The sequence below is a fragment of the Choloepus didactylus genome, chromosome 2, assembly GCF_015220235.1.
Source record: "Choloepus didactylus isolate mChoDid1 chromosome 2, mChoDid1.pri, whole genome shotgun sequence".
Classification (NCBI taxonomy): domain Eukaryota; kingdom Metazoa; phylum Chordata; class Mammalia; order Pilosa; family Megalonychidae; genus Choloepus; species Choloepus didactylus.
In genome coordinates this window covers 226,922,210-226,938,263 of record NC_051308.1, presented here as the reverse complement: position 1 = coordinate 226,938,263, position 16,054 = coordinate 226,922,210, and the positions used below count along the sequence as shown (strand labels likewise).

At 40.6% G+C, this 16,054-nt stretch overlaps 1 protein-coding gene across 2 annotated transcripts in view; it reads right to left on the bottom strand.

Annotated features, from left to right (window-relative positions):
- The window catches only part of LUZP1 (leucine zipper protein 1), a 158,386-nt gene extending 145,366 nt beyond the window's left edge, over nt 1-13,020 (bottom strand). The window contains exon 1 of one of the 2 annotated variants that reach the window (XM_037828231.1): nt 12,940-13,020. The gene's annotated coding sequence lies outside the window, so the exon portion shown is untranslated. The remainder of the gene's footprint in view (nt 1-12,939) is intronic. The other variant, XM_037828232.1, reaches the window with a different exon arrangement.
- Between the last annotated feature and the right edge of the window lie 3,034 nt (nt 13,021-16,054).

Below are 16,054 nucleotides of genomic sequence, written 5' to 3'. Positions count from 1 at the left end.
CAGAATTAAATCCACACATTTTTGGCCAGTTGATTTCGACCAAAATCCATTCAACGGGTAAACAATAGCCTCTTCAACAAATGGGACAACTACAAATCCACATGCAAAAAAGAATGAATGTATACCAATACTCCTCACCATACACAAAAATTAATTCAAAATGGATCAGTGACCTAAATATAAGAGATAATACTATAAAAATCTTACAAAAAAACATAGGAAAATATTTTCAGGACCTGTAGTAGGCAATTGAATTTTAGATTTTATACCAAAAACACATGCAACAAAAGAAAAAATAGATAAAATGGACTTCTTCAAAATCTAAAACTTTTGTGCATCAAAGAACATTACCCATAAAGTAAAAAGACAACCTACAAAATGGGTGAAAATATTTGGAAAACACGTATCTGAAAAGGGTTTAATATCCAGAATAAAATATAAAGAATTGCTACAACCCAACAACAAAAACAATTCAATTAGAATATGGGACAAGGATTTGAATAGACAGTTCTCCAGAGACACAGTTACATGGCCAAACAGCACACAAAAAGGTGCTCAACATGATTAGCCATTAGAAAAATGGAAATTAAAACTACAATTAGATACAACTTCACAACCAAAAGGCTAACTATTACCTAAAAAACTGAAAATGACAAGTATTGAGTGTAGAAACAGAAACCCTCATATATTGTTAGTTGCAATGTAAAATGGTATAGCCACTGTGGAAACAGTTGGCAGTTCCTCAGAAAATTAAACACAGAATTCAAATATAACCCGGCAATTCCACTTCTAGGTATCCACCTAAAAGAAATGAAAGCAGAGACTCGGGACAGATATTTGTACATCAAGGTTCATCACAATATTACTCATAATAGCCAAAAGGTAGAAGCAACCCAAGTATCCATTCACAGAAAACTGAGGTTTAGCCATACAATGGAATATTAGTCAGCCATTAAAAGGAGTGCTGGTACATGCTACAATGTGGATGAACCTCGAAGTCATCATGAGTTGAGTGAAATAAACCAGAAACAAAGGACAAATATTGTATGATTTCTCATATATGAAATATTTGGAATAAGCAATTTCAGAGATGGAAAGCAGAATAGCTGTTACCAGGGGTGGCAGGAGGGGGGAAAGAGGAGTTATTGCTAAATGAGTATGAGTTTTGATTTAGGATTATGAAAATAGTCTCAAAATACAGTGGTGAAAGTTGCACAGTATTGTCAATGTAGTTAATGTCAAAGAATTTTCCCCTTAACATGCTTAAAATGATTTTTATGCTATGTTTTACCACAACTAAAAGTAATTTTTTTAAAATTTTTTTAAAGTAGTCATATTGCCTTACAGATCACCCTCAAACATTACCATAAAACTACAGAGCAGCTTGATCAAGACGGTGGAGTGAGACACATCAGGGCTCCAACCCCCACAGCTTTGAACAACCAGAAGAAATGGGAGAAATATCATTTTCAAAGTTCTAGAAAACAGTTAAAAGACTGCAGTAACAGGGTGAGCACCAAATAAAGAGGCTACTTACAAATGATAGGATTTCCCGGAGCCCTGGCTGTCCACCCCCACCTTCATCCCCACCGGCTCAGTGTGAAACCATACTGCACTCCCAGTGCTGGATCCTGGTCCCAGCAAGGGAGAGAGCAGAGAACCCTCAGATACATACTAGGAGCACATATGTCTGGCCCAATCTTGTCTGGTGGTGGCACAGGAACTCACCGTCCCAGAACTTGTCCTTTGTGTACAAGTTAGTTCACAGATCTCTCCTACAGAAAACTGTAAGTAAGCAGACATGCTGTACTGCCTGGGACAAGGGATTGCTGGCTATAGGACTTAAAGTGCAGTGCCTGGGACCATGAGGTAACGGCTTCCTAGGGAACTGGGGACAATCAGAACCAGGAAAACAGCGGAATTCCTAGGGCTACATGAAGATGTCCAAAACAAGACACATGCACAGAAAGGATCAGGGTGTCTGCTACTCTTTGACTTCAAGATATCCAAATTCATTGTATGGATAAGCCCTGAAGGAGAACTCTTAGACAGGTCAATCTGCAAAGACTGGGAAAGGTGTTTCCTTTTTTTCTTCTTTTTTTTTTGTTAGCTCCTGGCATTCAAAAAAGTTGTCATAACACTGCTGCATACAAGCTTATGGAACAGACACCTCAGCATCTATATTCCAGCGACAGCACATTAAAATATCAAAATGCCCACATTTCAACAAAAGGTTACAAAGCATACAAAGAAACAGGAAGCAATGGCCTAGACAAAAGAGAAAATTAAGGAATCAGAAATCATTGATAAAGAGGACCACTCTGGGGACATGCCAGGCAAGAAACTGAAAAATATAGAGCTAAATATGCTCAGAGAACTAACAGAAAATAGGGACAAAGAACTAAAGGAAATTAAGAAAACAACAGATGAACACAAAAGAGAATAACAGCTGAAAGATGTAAATTATGGAAACGAACCTAATAGAGCTAAAGACCACAAAACAGAAATTAAAAATTTCCTAGAGGGAACTGTTTGGAGCTGGCACAAGAAAAAAACAGTTAACTTGACAGGACAATTAAAATCTTCGAGTCAGAAGAGCAAAAGGGAGAAAGAACGCAGAAAAGTGAACAGAGCCTGAGGAACCTGTGGTATATACCATCAAGCATATTAATATATGCATTGTGGGGGTCCCAGAAAAAAAAGAAAGAGAAAAAGGAGCAGATAGAATATTCAAAGAAATGGCTGAAAATTTCCCATATCTAATGAAAGACATGAATATACATATCCAAGATGCTCAATGCTTCAAAAGGATAAACCCTAATAGACCCACATAGCACCATATTATAATCAAACTGTCAAATGCCAAAGTAAAGAGAGAATTTTGAAACCCACAAAGGAGAAGCAACACATCACATACAAGGGAGAATCAATAAGATTAAGTGTCAAATTCTCATCAGAAACCATGGAGGCTAGAATGCAGTGGGATGACATATTTATAGTGCTGAAAGCAAAAAACAAACAAAAAACTGCCAACAGAAAATTCTATATCTGGCAAAACTCTTTCTAAAATGAAAAGAAGATTGAGACATCCCCAGATAAACAAAAGCTGAAGGAGTTCGTCACCACTAAACCAGCCCTACAAGAGATGTTAAAGAGAGTTGTGCAGATTGAAAGGAGAGGACAATGGAAAATAGACCAAAACTCCATGAAGAAATGAAGATCTCCAGTGAGGGTAACAACATGGGTAAATATAAAATGCCAGTACTATGGTATTTTTGGTCTGAAACTCCACTTTTTACTTCCTACAGGGTCTAAAAGGCAAATGCATAAAATGTAATGATAAATCAGTGGTTTGGGACTCAATGTATAAACATTAATTTGTGATAAGAACTACATAAAAGTAGGAGGATGGAGGGGTATAGGAACAGTTTGGGTTTACTACTGAAGTTAAGTTGGTAACAAAGTAAATTAGATGGCTACTGATTTAGGATGTTACATTTAAGCCCTATGGTAACTACCAAGAAAACAGGGGAGAATATGTAAACTCATATAGGCAGAAGTTACGGTACAAGTTGCCAGAGGCGGGAGGCAGGAGGCATGGGGAGTTAATGCACAATGGATGTACGTTTCTATTGAGAGATGGGAAAGTTTTAGTAATGGAAGGTGGTAAAGGTTCCTCTCAAAGTTAAAAATCCGGCATAGAAGTAATTCAATCCAATATTCTAAAAAAAAATCCCAATTCTGACACTCAACAACTTTGTGACATATGAACAGGATACTCAGCTTCTCTGTGACCTCATCTGTAAAACAGGGCTAAAATAATAAACAATATACCTACTTCATGGTGTGTGGTATGGAGTAAATGAGATTATTGCCTAACATGTGGCAGGCACTCAATGAATATTTGTTGAATGAAGGTGTAAATGAGTTAGCGCATTTAAAATGCTTAGGATAGTAGCTGATATATAACTACTATAGCTAATGTTATAATAATCACTTGAGAGCTGTACTTGGAATAATCAAAAGTAAAAAGCTGACCATAGTAATATCTCCATCCCAAAACTGTATAAACAGACAATATTTAATTTAAAATAATTTTCTAAAATTATAATGGTTTGAAATATTCTCATATTTTATCTCCAAATAGTCTCAATTCTCAGTTGCAGGGTCTCTTTTTAAATGAAGAAGAAGGGCTGCCTAAAGCATCCAGAAATCCTCTCTCCCAAGTACCAATTATAATCAGTATTTGGGCTAAGAATGAGCTATTCAAGAAAAACAGATGGGCTATAAAGGAAATCACACTAATCACTAATACTTAGCTTCATTAAGTATTAGAGAAGTTAAAATTCAGTTTTAAAAAACTCTTTGAGATTCTTCTAATCTGCCAGTGTAAAAAGAATATTATCTGATTTGAGACTAAATCATTCCAAATTTCAAAATAATAATAAAAAAGGAATTTTTTCTCTATCGTTTGAATAAACAAAAATACAAAGGTTAAACTGAAATAATGGCTAATATTTACTGTGAACCAGGCATTATGTGCTAAGCGTTTCTGTATGTTAAATTAATCACCCTCACTGCAGAGATTTAAGGCTACAGAACTGGAACGTTATAGCTTTAAATAACCCTAGAAAGATAAAAGTGTTTTTTAACCAAAATGGTCAAAGAATGAGAATAATGAGAATGGACAGCCATTCTCAAAGAATCAGAATACAATAAATCACATTTAATGCAGGCTTTACTTGAATAAAATTTAATGATTCAGAAAAGTACTCCAAGATCTCATGATGCCTTGGAGCCAATGTTATGAATAATTCTACTCTTGAATGTATGAAGTGTAGGAGAACTGGATTGATTATGTACTAACTTTGTAACCCACACTGAAAACTACTTTTTGTAATAAATTTCCTATAGCTTACTATTTGTCTCTTCTCACATTTTCTAAATTGTTAAAGAAAGGTAACAGTAAGAGAAGATTATGAAAGTTAGTATAATTACTACAATGTCTTAGAAACTTCAAGTACCTCTGTTTCAATGCTTCCATAAAAAATTACTAAATTATAACACAATCTTCTGTTATAATTCCATCAGAAAAGTCAAAATAATCACTGCTTTAAAGTACACAGTAGGCACCTCTTAAAAAAAAGACATTTATTATTCATTTGTGAAACATATATTAAGTTAAAGCATCTTAATCACTAACTTAAATCTGTATTTAAGATAGTATAAAGTTAGTACATATACAAAATACATACACACATTCTTCTGCCTTTAATATTAGGCAGAAGAATAACTTTGTGAGAGCTTACTGGCAGGTCAAAAAAAGAAGCTTTAAACAGATTTAGCTGGCTTAAAAATTTCATGGTTGACATCAAAATAAAATGTTATTCAATAGAATAATTCAAATGAGGTACGACATCATATCTTGTTTCAGTCAGTAACTCCAATCTGAGAGCATTAAACAAGTACTGATTAAGCACGTTCCCAAGAAGGCACTGTACAGTTAGTTCTTTGCCAATGACAGGTTCCAAAGCACTATCTGTGAACAGTTTTGTGGCATGAAGATTGAACTCCTATACTTTCACATCCTAATAATCGCTGTATCACCTGAAGCAGTGTATGTCTTTGGATTAGAGAAAGCACTAAGCAGAATCCTAGTAGAAAGAATCCATGTTGACAAGCCTAAAAAAGCAAAATTGTTACCTTATGCATAAGCATCATTACGATCAATCAACAAAACTTTACTTAGGTCCTACCATATGCAAAGCTCAGCGAAAGGCACTAAGAAGAATGCTGGCTTAAAACAAATTTAGCTTCCAATCACGAAGCTTCTGATCAAATTAGGTAAAGATACAAACCAGTAAGATTAACCAAGAATATGAGGGATACTGCCTAACAAGTTACAAGATTTTTAAGAAAAGAGCTTTTTCATCCCACTAGGGAGATAAATGCTAGTGTGGCAAACCAAGAACATGAGGAGTATCAGCAATAAATGAGCAAATTTTGAAGAAATGAGATTTGTTATTGTAAAAAGTCAGGACAGACTTCAAAGAAAAGGGAGAACTTGAGCTGAGTCTGGAAGGATGGAAAATAATTAAATAGTAAAAAGCATTAGAGACACTGTGAATGTAATTAACACCACTGAAATGTATGCTTGCAAATGGTAAAATGGGAAATTTTATGTTATATATATGTGTGTGTGTGTGCGTGTTACCACAATTTTTAAAAAAAAAAAGTGAGAGAGAGAAGAAAAGGATAGAAGATAATGGGAATAAAGGTGATCAACTGGGATGAAGGCATTAAATATTTATTAAATCCCTACTACATGTCAGATGCTGTTAGGTGCTGGGTAAACACTGGTGAACAAAACATACGTGTTTCCTGTTCTTGTAGAGTCCAGTGGATATCCAGATGGATAACAATCATGCAAGCAGACATATCATTATAAATTAATAGGTACTATGAAGGGAGGCAACAGAAGCCAGTAATAAAGAATAACGGGAAAGGCCTAAAGACACAGGATGATGAGGGAAAGAGGCTTAATAGAGGCAGCCATGCAAAAAGCAGGGGAAGCGTGTTCAAAGAAGTGAGAACCACATGTGCAAAGGCCCTGAGATAGAAAACACACACACACACACACACACACATACACAAATAAGCTAGTGTGACTGAAGCATAATGGACAATGAGATTGGCATAAGATGAAGCTGGAGAAACAGACAGGGGCCAAGTTATACAAGGCATTATAGAGCTTGACTTTGGAATTTATTTCAAGCACAAAGAGAAACCATTAAAAGTTTCTACACAATCACAAATATAATGTTGAATAAAAGGAGTCAGACACCAAAGAATATATACTATGTAATTCCACTTTTACGAAAGTACAAAACAGGAAAACTAATCTTCGCTGTTAAAAGTCAGGATGGTGAATACCCTCTGAGGTGGAAGGGAAGCAGGAACTGGAAGGGTACATGATGGGGGGATTCCAGTCACCGGTAATGCCGTTTCTTAATCAGGGTGATGGTTATCTGGGTGTATCCCATTTGCAAAAAACATCAAATTGTATTCTTATGTGCATTTTTCTAAAAATATATTACATACTTCATTTAAAAGTTTCAACAATTTGTTAAAGTTTTATGCGTGTTTTTAATAATATTTTTTAAAAATATTGCTCTGTCAAGATAAAAGGGGAATAGATGGGCACATATATATATGGCAGGTCTTGAATGACAAGCTAACTTGATGGAAACTTTCATGCAGACAAAATAGAAGAAGGGGTAAGTCAAACAGCCAGTTAATACAAAGTTCCATGTCTATAAAAAATAAATACTAGGTTAGGAAAGGGAGTTATGCGATCAAGGATTAGCTGTAAATACCTGAGGATAAGGAACTATTCTCTAGAAATTACAAAAAGGAAAAGATGAAGACAAGGTTTGCAATGCTTGTTACATGTGGCTTATACTTTAATATGGCATTTTCAATCTCTTCCCTTGCCCCCATCCCCAAACACACCAGAGTGTAATGCAATAGAAAGATCCCAAAATTCAGTTATCAATCATACCTGAGCTTAAATGAAATCCTCAATCCTCACTAGCTCTGGCAAATAACTGCTCTGAGCTCAGCTCCCGAATCTATAAAATGAGGATAATGACTACCTCATAAGGTTGTTGTTGTCTCCCTATAGTCACCCAAAATATTGAGCTAGTCATCTGGAGAATATTTTAATTTAATCATTACTTTCTAGTGGTAAATGGAAGGCCAATGGTTGATGTAAGAAGAGTTTCCATTCTCAAACCAATTCATGGGTGGGAGAGGGGGATGATAAAGCAGTCAATATTAGAGTGTTAAAGAGGAACAAGAAAGACTAAGAAATATAAATGGGACTTCTGGGGCTTCTAGGAGCTCAGTGGCAGAGAGATTGCAAGCATTTTCTAGGACAGAGACTTGGGGGACAGGTTCAATGACTTGAAAAATTATGAAAAGAAGAAAAGTAATCTTATGTCATCTCAGCAAGCCACAATTTCTAATGTATTCCCTTTGTGGAATATTAGCTAAAACAAGTCAGAGATTAACACATCAACACTACAGATGTTGTCATAGGTGGAAGGGCCAAGGCCTTCACTTTATAGCATCCCCACCCTTAAGACTGATTTGAACAACCACAACGTGTTACGCATTTCTTAGGTATAGTCAAAGATGTTAAGTTTTATATTTTAGGAGCTACCATTTCAGAACAGAAACAAAAATTAAAAGTTCAACTCCTTAATAAATTTTTGAGTAATTTTTCCCCACAATGTGTCCCTATCCTAGAACTAACTAAAACCTGGTTCCTTCCAAATATATCCATCCTTCTCCTGACCTGACAAGCATCTCCATCTCTAGCTTTCTGCTCTTCTCAGTGACCTAACCATTAAATACCTAAGGTTACCCTATTTCTACCAAGTTGGCACCTTGGACTCTCTAGTATTTACTCTGACCTTACCAGCAATGAATCTGAGTAAAAAAAGTTCGTAACATTATCCCCAAGGACCAATCTGCTAGCCAATTCCTAAACAATAACACAACAAATTAAAAGAATGACGGTAATGGTTGCGATTACACATTTGTCAAAACTTATCAAACTGTACACTTAAAATTGAACTTTACTGCATACATATTAAAGCTTCAATAAAGCTGACTTACAAAAAAAAAAAGAATTCATGCCCCATCTATGATCAGTGGATTTCTGACAAGGGCTCAAGTCTACTAAATGGGGAAAGAATAGTCCCTTCCACAAACGGTGCTGGGATAACTGGAAATCCACATGCAAAAGAATTAATTTGGACCCCAACCTCTCACCATATACAAAAATTAAAAATGGATCTAGGACCCAAATATAAGAGCTAAAACTAACAAAACTCTCACAAGAAAATACAGGGGAAATATCTTCAGGACCTTGTATTAGGCAATGGATTCTTAGATTTTACACTAAAAGCACAAGCAACAGCAACAAAAAAATAGATGGACTTCATCAAAATTACAAATTTTTGTGCATCAAAGGACATGATCAAGAAAGTTAATAGACAACCTAGAGAACGGGTGAAAACAGTTGCAAATCATATTTCTGAAGTGTTTAAATATCCAGAATATATAAAGAATGGCTACAACTCAACAACTGAAAGACAAACAACCCAACTGAAAAACTGTCAGGGACTTGAAAAGATTTACAAATGGCCAATAAGCACATGAAATATGCTTAACATCATCAGCCATGAGAGAAATGCAAATCAAAACTATAATGAGATAACTTCACACCCACTAGGATGGCTGTTATTTAAAAAAAAAAAAAAAAGGGAAAATAAAATAAGTGTTGGTGAGAATACAGAGAAATAGGAACTCTCGTTCACTGTTGATGGGAATGTAAAATGATACAGCCACTGTGGAAAACAGTTTGATAGTTCCTCAGAAAGTTAAATAGAGCTACTATATAACCCAGCAATCCCACTTCTAGGTATATATCCAAAATAACTGAAAACAGGGACTCATTCAGATATTTATACAACAGTGGTCACTGCAGCATTGTTCACACTAGCCAAAAGATGGAGGCACCCCAAGTGTCTATCAACAGATGAATGGATAAACTAAACGTGGAAAACTAAAAGGAAATGAAGTACTGATACATGCTAAAACACAGATGAACCCTGAAGACATCATGTTTAGTGAAGTAAGCCAGACACAGGAGGATAAATATTGTATGATTTCTTTCATATGAAATACTTAGAACATGCAAATTCATAGAGACAAAATGCAGAATAGTGGTTATCAGGAGCAGGGGAGAGGAGGAAATGAGGGAATTGGTTAATGGGTATGAGTTTCTGTTTGGGATAATGAAAATTTTCTGGAAATAGTGGCGAAAGTAACACAGCATTGTCAACGTACTTAATGTCACAGAATTGTACACTTAAAAATGTGGTTAAAATGATTTTTATGTTATGTATTTTACCACACTAAAAAATGAACCAAAAAAAAAAAAAAAAAGAAATTCATACATTCAGTCATTCAGCAAATATTTACTGAACACCTATTATGTACATCAAAGTTTATACCAAATCTTTCAGCTTGAATTATCTGGGTTCTACTTGTAGTGTGCTTTGCTCTAAGCCAACTTTGTCCCAAAATGCAATGTTACATGAGAAATGGTTCCGTTTCTGATCATCAATGTCACTTTAACAATGGCCATTAGCTATCCAACATCTGCCATTACATAAATAAAATCTATGATCACTCAGGTACTCAATATTTCAATACAAATGCTTCCATCATAAGCAAAAAATTATTAAGCGCCTACTGCAAATAGGACATAACATCACAAAAGCCTTATTAATTTGTCTATCACAAATACTGGAGCACCCCAACAGCATACTGACAACATTGCTGAAAGAAAAAAAGGAAATATTTTTGGAGAATAAACTTAATTTACTTATTCTAGGGTCCACGGGGGCTTAGCAGCTGAATCAAAGGCTAGGAACTAGGTCTCCTTGTTCCCAAGGCAGCATGTATATTAGAAATAACCATGGATCTTAGAAAGAGACTTGGGTTTGAATTCCAGCTCTACCTCTTACTAACTCTACATGTGAACTTGGTATGGTCACTTTTCCGTTCTGACTCTCAATTCGCGCACTTGTAAAATATGTTGTCAGTTCTGACCCTCAATTTGCATATTGTAAAACTACCACTTCATAGCATTGTTGGGAAGAATATATGAAACATAAGCCACCTAAGCACAATTATTGGGCACAAAGAAACTCAACAATTACTAGTTCCCTTTCTTGGTCTTAAATTATTTAAGACTAAGAAAATATCTAATAATCAAGAAAGGCTAATTCATAAACCAAGTTATTTTATCAATCACAAGTCAACAATGAACCTGTACTTGCTGCCTTGTCTACACTCCAAATCCCTCCCTTCTCATCCCACTATTTCCAGTTTTTTGAACTTCAGTTACTATGTTTAGAAAAGTGATTTAATTTTAGAAACATGGAAAATTCTTCTGAGTAAATTGAGCAAAACCTTAATCTGCCCCAAGGGGAATTCTAAGCAAAATAATTATTTCTGACAAGAGAATTTTCGATGGGGGTTATTCAATTTAACTACTTGAATGCCATCAATGCTGCAAACAAGTGATGAAAGTAATCTGAAATGTACTGTATGGATTCTCAGAAAGGAAATCTCCTAAAATCCAAACCCCTCCCTGAGGTAGTAGAATTTTACTAGGTAATCTGAACTCTCCAGCCTTCACAAGCTCAGCTCCTTAGAAAAGAGCTGCGGCAGTTGGTAGAAGAAATAAATACCCTGAACAAACCCCACCCCTCAAAATACCCCCAAAAGGCAGGGAAGTCCTGAGAGTATTTTCTCCTCAGTGGACAGATAAGACACCAGGAGTCAGAAGCACAATCCTTTCCCCAAGGTCATTCAAGTCAGTGAAAGTACAAGGGAGAATCTGCAAGCACTCTGGGCCTACTGGAGATCACACTGCAGTTTCTTTCGGGGATGCCGATTCTCTCCCCCTCCCACCCTTAAGTGTGAGCACAGGCCTCGGCATTTCCGAAACAAGCCACAACAAGCTTTGCAGTGTTAGGAAAGGGGCTGACGCGATGCAGAAACAGATGCTCCAAAGCAAGATGGTCTTTCTCGGCTTGCAGAGCCTCCTCCAAGGTTATTAACAGAAACCGCAGGCACCTCAGGGAGCTCTAAACAGTGCTCCGAACCCCAACTCGGCCGCTCCCGGACGCCGGATTCCCTGAAGACAGCAGCCTCCGCAGCCAGAGGCCACCGGCCCCCAGAACCGCACTTCATTCCAGCGCTTGGGGAAGCCATGGCTCCTTCCCCGCCCGGGCCGAGGCGGGGGCTGGGGTGCGCAGGGAGGCGGGCCACGCGCGCTGCGGAAAAGTTCACAGCGGCCGGCAGGCGGGGGGCGGCCCCCGGGCCGGTTCGCCCGCGTCCCCTGCAGATTCCACCATTAATTAGTCCTAAGGACTGTCTACTGGCAACTTAAACAAAGCGAATGCCTCGAATTCCTTCCCGGCCCAGCGGTCTGGATGCAAGACCAGCATCGTCCCGGACACGGGCCGGCGCGGCCGACAGCTGCGGAGGCGGTGGGACCCCCCCCGCCCCGGCTCGCGCCGCCCCCGCAGCCTCGCAGCCCCGCAGCCTCGCAGCCGGGATCCCGCACGCCGACCCGACGCGCTTCCAAACCTCCCTCTTCCTCCTCCTCCTCCTCCTCGGGACCTCCCGGGCTCTTCCTGTATGATCACTTCCTTCCTCCCCCGGTGCCCGCCTGGCCCCGCGCAGCCCCCTCCCCCGGCGCCCGGGCCCCCCGCCCCGGCCGCGCCGCTCCCTGCCCCGCCGGGCCCGCGCTCCCCGGCTCGCCCCGCGCCGCGCTTGCCTGCACCTCGCACGCCCGCCCCCCAAACCCCAGACACGACTCCAAAAAGTCTTCTTCAAGCTCTACCCCCACGAAAATGTCTCCTCTGCTCCCCTGCCCCCCGACAAACATCTCTCTTCAGAGTCTCTCTCCCACCAAGAAGTCTCCTCAGAACCTTCCCTCCCCCCGCCGAAAGAAAAATCTCCTCAAATTCTCTTCCCCCAACTCCAAAAAAATCTCAAGGTCTCGACCCAAAAGATCTCCTTTCAGGATCTCTCCCCGGATCTCTTCCTCCAAAATCCGCTCAAACTCTTCCCTCTTCCCCCCGCCCCCCCCCCCCACACACACCCGAGGCAACCTGGATTCCCCCCGCCCCCACCTCCCCTCAGGAGCGCCCGCGCGTTCTGCCCCGGGTGTCCGGACCCCTCCGGCTGCCCTCCTCTGCCCCCGCACGCCCCAGCCGCCCATGCCACGCTCCCACCCCGCTCCCGCCCTGAGGCCGCGGGCGGTGAAGGGTCCCGCCGCCTCCCCCTCACCTTGGTAGCTCTGGCCCGCGCTCCCGCCGGCCGAAAGCTCCGCGATGGGCTCCCGGCGGCCGGCGCCTCCTCGGACTCCCCGGGACTGACAATGAGGGGCGGGGCCAGATAGTGTCGTCAGCGTCCTAGGGCGGGGCCTAAGACGAAGGGCGGGACCTTCCGGGAGGCCCCGCCTTCTCCTTCCTTTACCCTTTCCCAGGACTTGAACACTGCCAAGTTTCTATTGCCTGCCAACCTAGGTGCCCAAGACCTGTGCTTGGGGCGGTGGGAAATAGAAATGCAAGGCAAGATGCCCTGCTCTCAAGAGGGGCGCTCTCATAGGGGTGTTGTTGGATTAAATTAGATAATTTATGAAAAGGCTCTTAGCCCGGGGCCTCATATGCAGTAAACACTCAACAAATACCATTTCTATATTCAACAAATGTGGAAAAGGAAATCAGCTTGGAATCAGAAGGTATGAATTCCGGTCTCCAGCTCTGCAATCAATTCATCGTGTTATTCTGGACAAGTCCTTTCCCCATCTGTATTCCCTGCTTTCACCTTCTTTAAAACATGGAGTGATGACCAGATGATATTAAAAACTCCCTCCAATAATTCTATGGCATATAACATACTTCCTGTGGGCCTACTATGTGCAAAGTACCTAGGACCCAGAGAAGTGGGGAGGGTTTTGAATGGAGCCCAAGACCCACACACAGGACACAGCCAGAGACAGTCTCCCACACCGCTGCCCTCCCACGCACTGACAGGGAGCTGCATTCACAAGCCAGAACATAGATGCATGGAGAGCTGCGTCCTCTCTGACTGCAGCAGCATAGCTGCCCTCTTGAAGCATCTCTTGTGTAAGCTACTTATTGCCTATGGCATAAAGGCCAAAGTCCTGGCCTGGCCGGATCTCTTCCTACCTTCCCAGAAACACACACACACAAACACACACACACACTGTAAAGTTTATCCAGACTTCCTCTGGCACACCCACTGCTTTCCCACATCTGCCCCTTTGCTTGTGCTCTTCCCTTGCTGTCTCATCTCAATGTGCAACCCCTCCTAGTTTCCCTTCCATTGTGTTTAACTCTCAGGAGGGCAGGGTCACATTCTAACATGTATCAAATTGACCAGTTTTTTTCTTAGCACTTCCTCCAAGTCAGAATCCACAAGATTTCGGGGGCTCAGGTTCTGCTGCCAGACAAACCTCTGATCAAATACCCACATTCTGGCCGCTTCTAGCTCTCTCTGAACTCAATCTGTTAAAAAGGGATAATAATACAGTCATTTTAGGGTTTGTTTTTAAATTACATAACATACTGCATGGAAAGCAGCAGGAACGGTGTTCCACAAATGATGTGGTTGACATTCTTCTATTCTTCTTATTGTCATCATCATCAATTTTATTTCTAGCACCTAGCACCACAAAGCACCCCTAGTGATAATTCACCCAATCATTCTACAGAGGAAGACTTTGGGGTCCCAAGAAAGAGGCTAGTAGCCCCACAGAACCTTGCCATTCAAAGGGGAACCAGCAGTCAGACCCCAGGTGGATTTAGCACAGTCCTATTTGAGTGTCTCTGACGGGGGTGGGGGGTGAGGGGACGTTCAAGTTGATGACAGCTACAGAGTTTTCTCTGCAAGTTCTTTGCAGCAGAGCTGACCTGTTCCTCCCTTGGGCCTTTCTTCTGTCGCTTTTCTTAGAGAGATGGATCTGTGTTAAACTGCCCTTGGCATCTCTGCAGTCCTCTAGGAGAGCTGCAGCAAGGCACTAGGCGTTTTCACAGCACTGGCTTATGGGAAGAGAGGAAGGGCTTTGGGGTTCTGATTAATTTCTTACACTGCAGACAGGGAAATGGCTATCCTGAAATGCCTGGGCTGGTCTTCAAGGGCCCCTAACAAAGTGCGGCTTATTTTTAGAATAGGAGATTCAAAAATGTCACTTCCTGTGAAAAGGAGGCATGGCCACAGGATTTCTGTGGGCCTTTACTGAATTCATCCTATGTGCTGATGCAGATTCCAAGTACTGCAAATCCTTGGAAGTGAGAACCCAGTATATACAGGGGAGGTCCTGAAGACAGAATTTTTTCACCAGGGACTCGTGGCCCCCTCAGCTCCTTATTCATCCTTTCACAATGCAAGCTTTGACACTTCACAGATGAGGATTCAAATTCCAGCTCCACACTTTACCAGCTGTGTGACCTTGGGCTTTCAAGTTCTGCACCTCATTTTCCCATCTGCAAAATGGGAATATAGTAGTACCTACCACAGAGCATGTAGTGAAGATTAAATGAAATCAATGCATGAAAGACTCAGCTCAGAGCCTGACACCTAATTCATGCCAGGATGCTGTGACTCATCTTACAGGATGTGCCAGCCTCCAGGCTGAAGTAGGGCTAAATAAAGTCCCTGCCCTCAAGAAGCATAGTCAAAAATAGGAATAGGGTAGATTTGCAGGAATAGGCAAGAAAACGGATCTACTAAGTATTATTAAGTAAAAGGAGTAAGAGTAAGTTGCAGAATTTCATGTGTAGTAGGATCCCATGTTTACAGATTAGAGTATACATAGAAAAATATGGTGAATATAGAAAACTAAATACAGGACTTTCAACTTTTTTCTTTCTGTGTATACACATGCATGCATGTGTAGCAGGAGCTTTCAAAAATGACTTTACTAAATGTTAGCAAGAGGAAAGGAGATAAACACTTCTACAAGGTGTATCAGCAGTGGGCATCTGAGCCAACTGTGCAGGCTGTCATAGAAGGTTCTGTAGATTCCATCCCATTTCCTGTGGGGTTCCAGGGAAAGCCCTGCCCAGCCAATTCTCATCATCTCCCCCTACCTGAATCTTTGGTTGCACTTGAACTTTCAATGCTCCAAGTCAAAAGCCAGACTCCTAACTGAACTTCCAGGAACTATGGCAGGGCCAGTAGGAGAGATATTTAAGCAGGAAGAATTTTTTTGCTGCCTGTCCTATGCCCCTCCTCCACCTCCCAACGAATAAAAATAGGTCAGCATCTTGTGCCTACCAAGCTTAACTTTGCACTTTCATTTTTCCTCATCATATCTTTCTGCAATTAAAATTTTTATAAGGTGCACGTATTACTTTGTCATCAGAAAAAAGGCAGT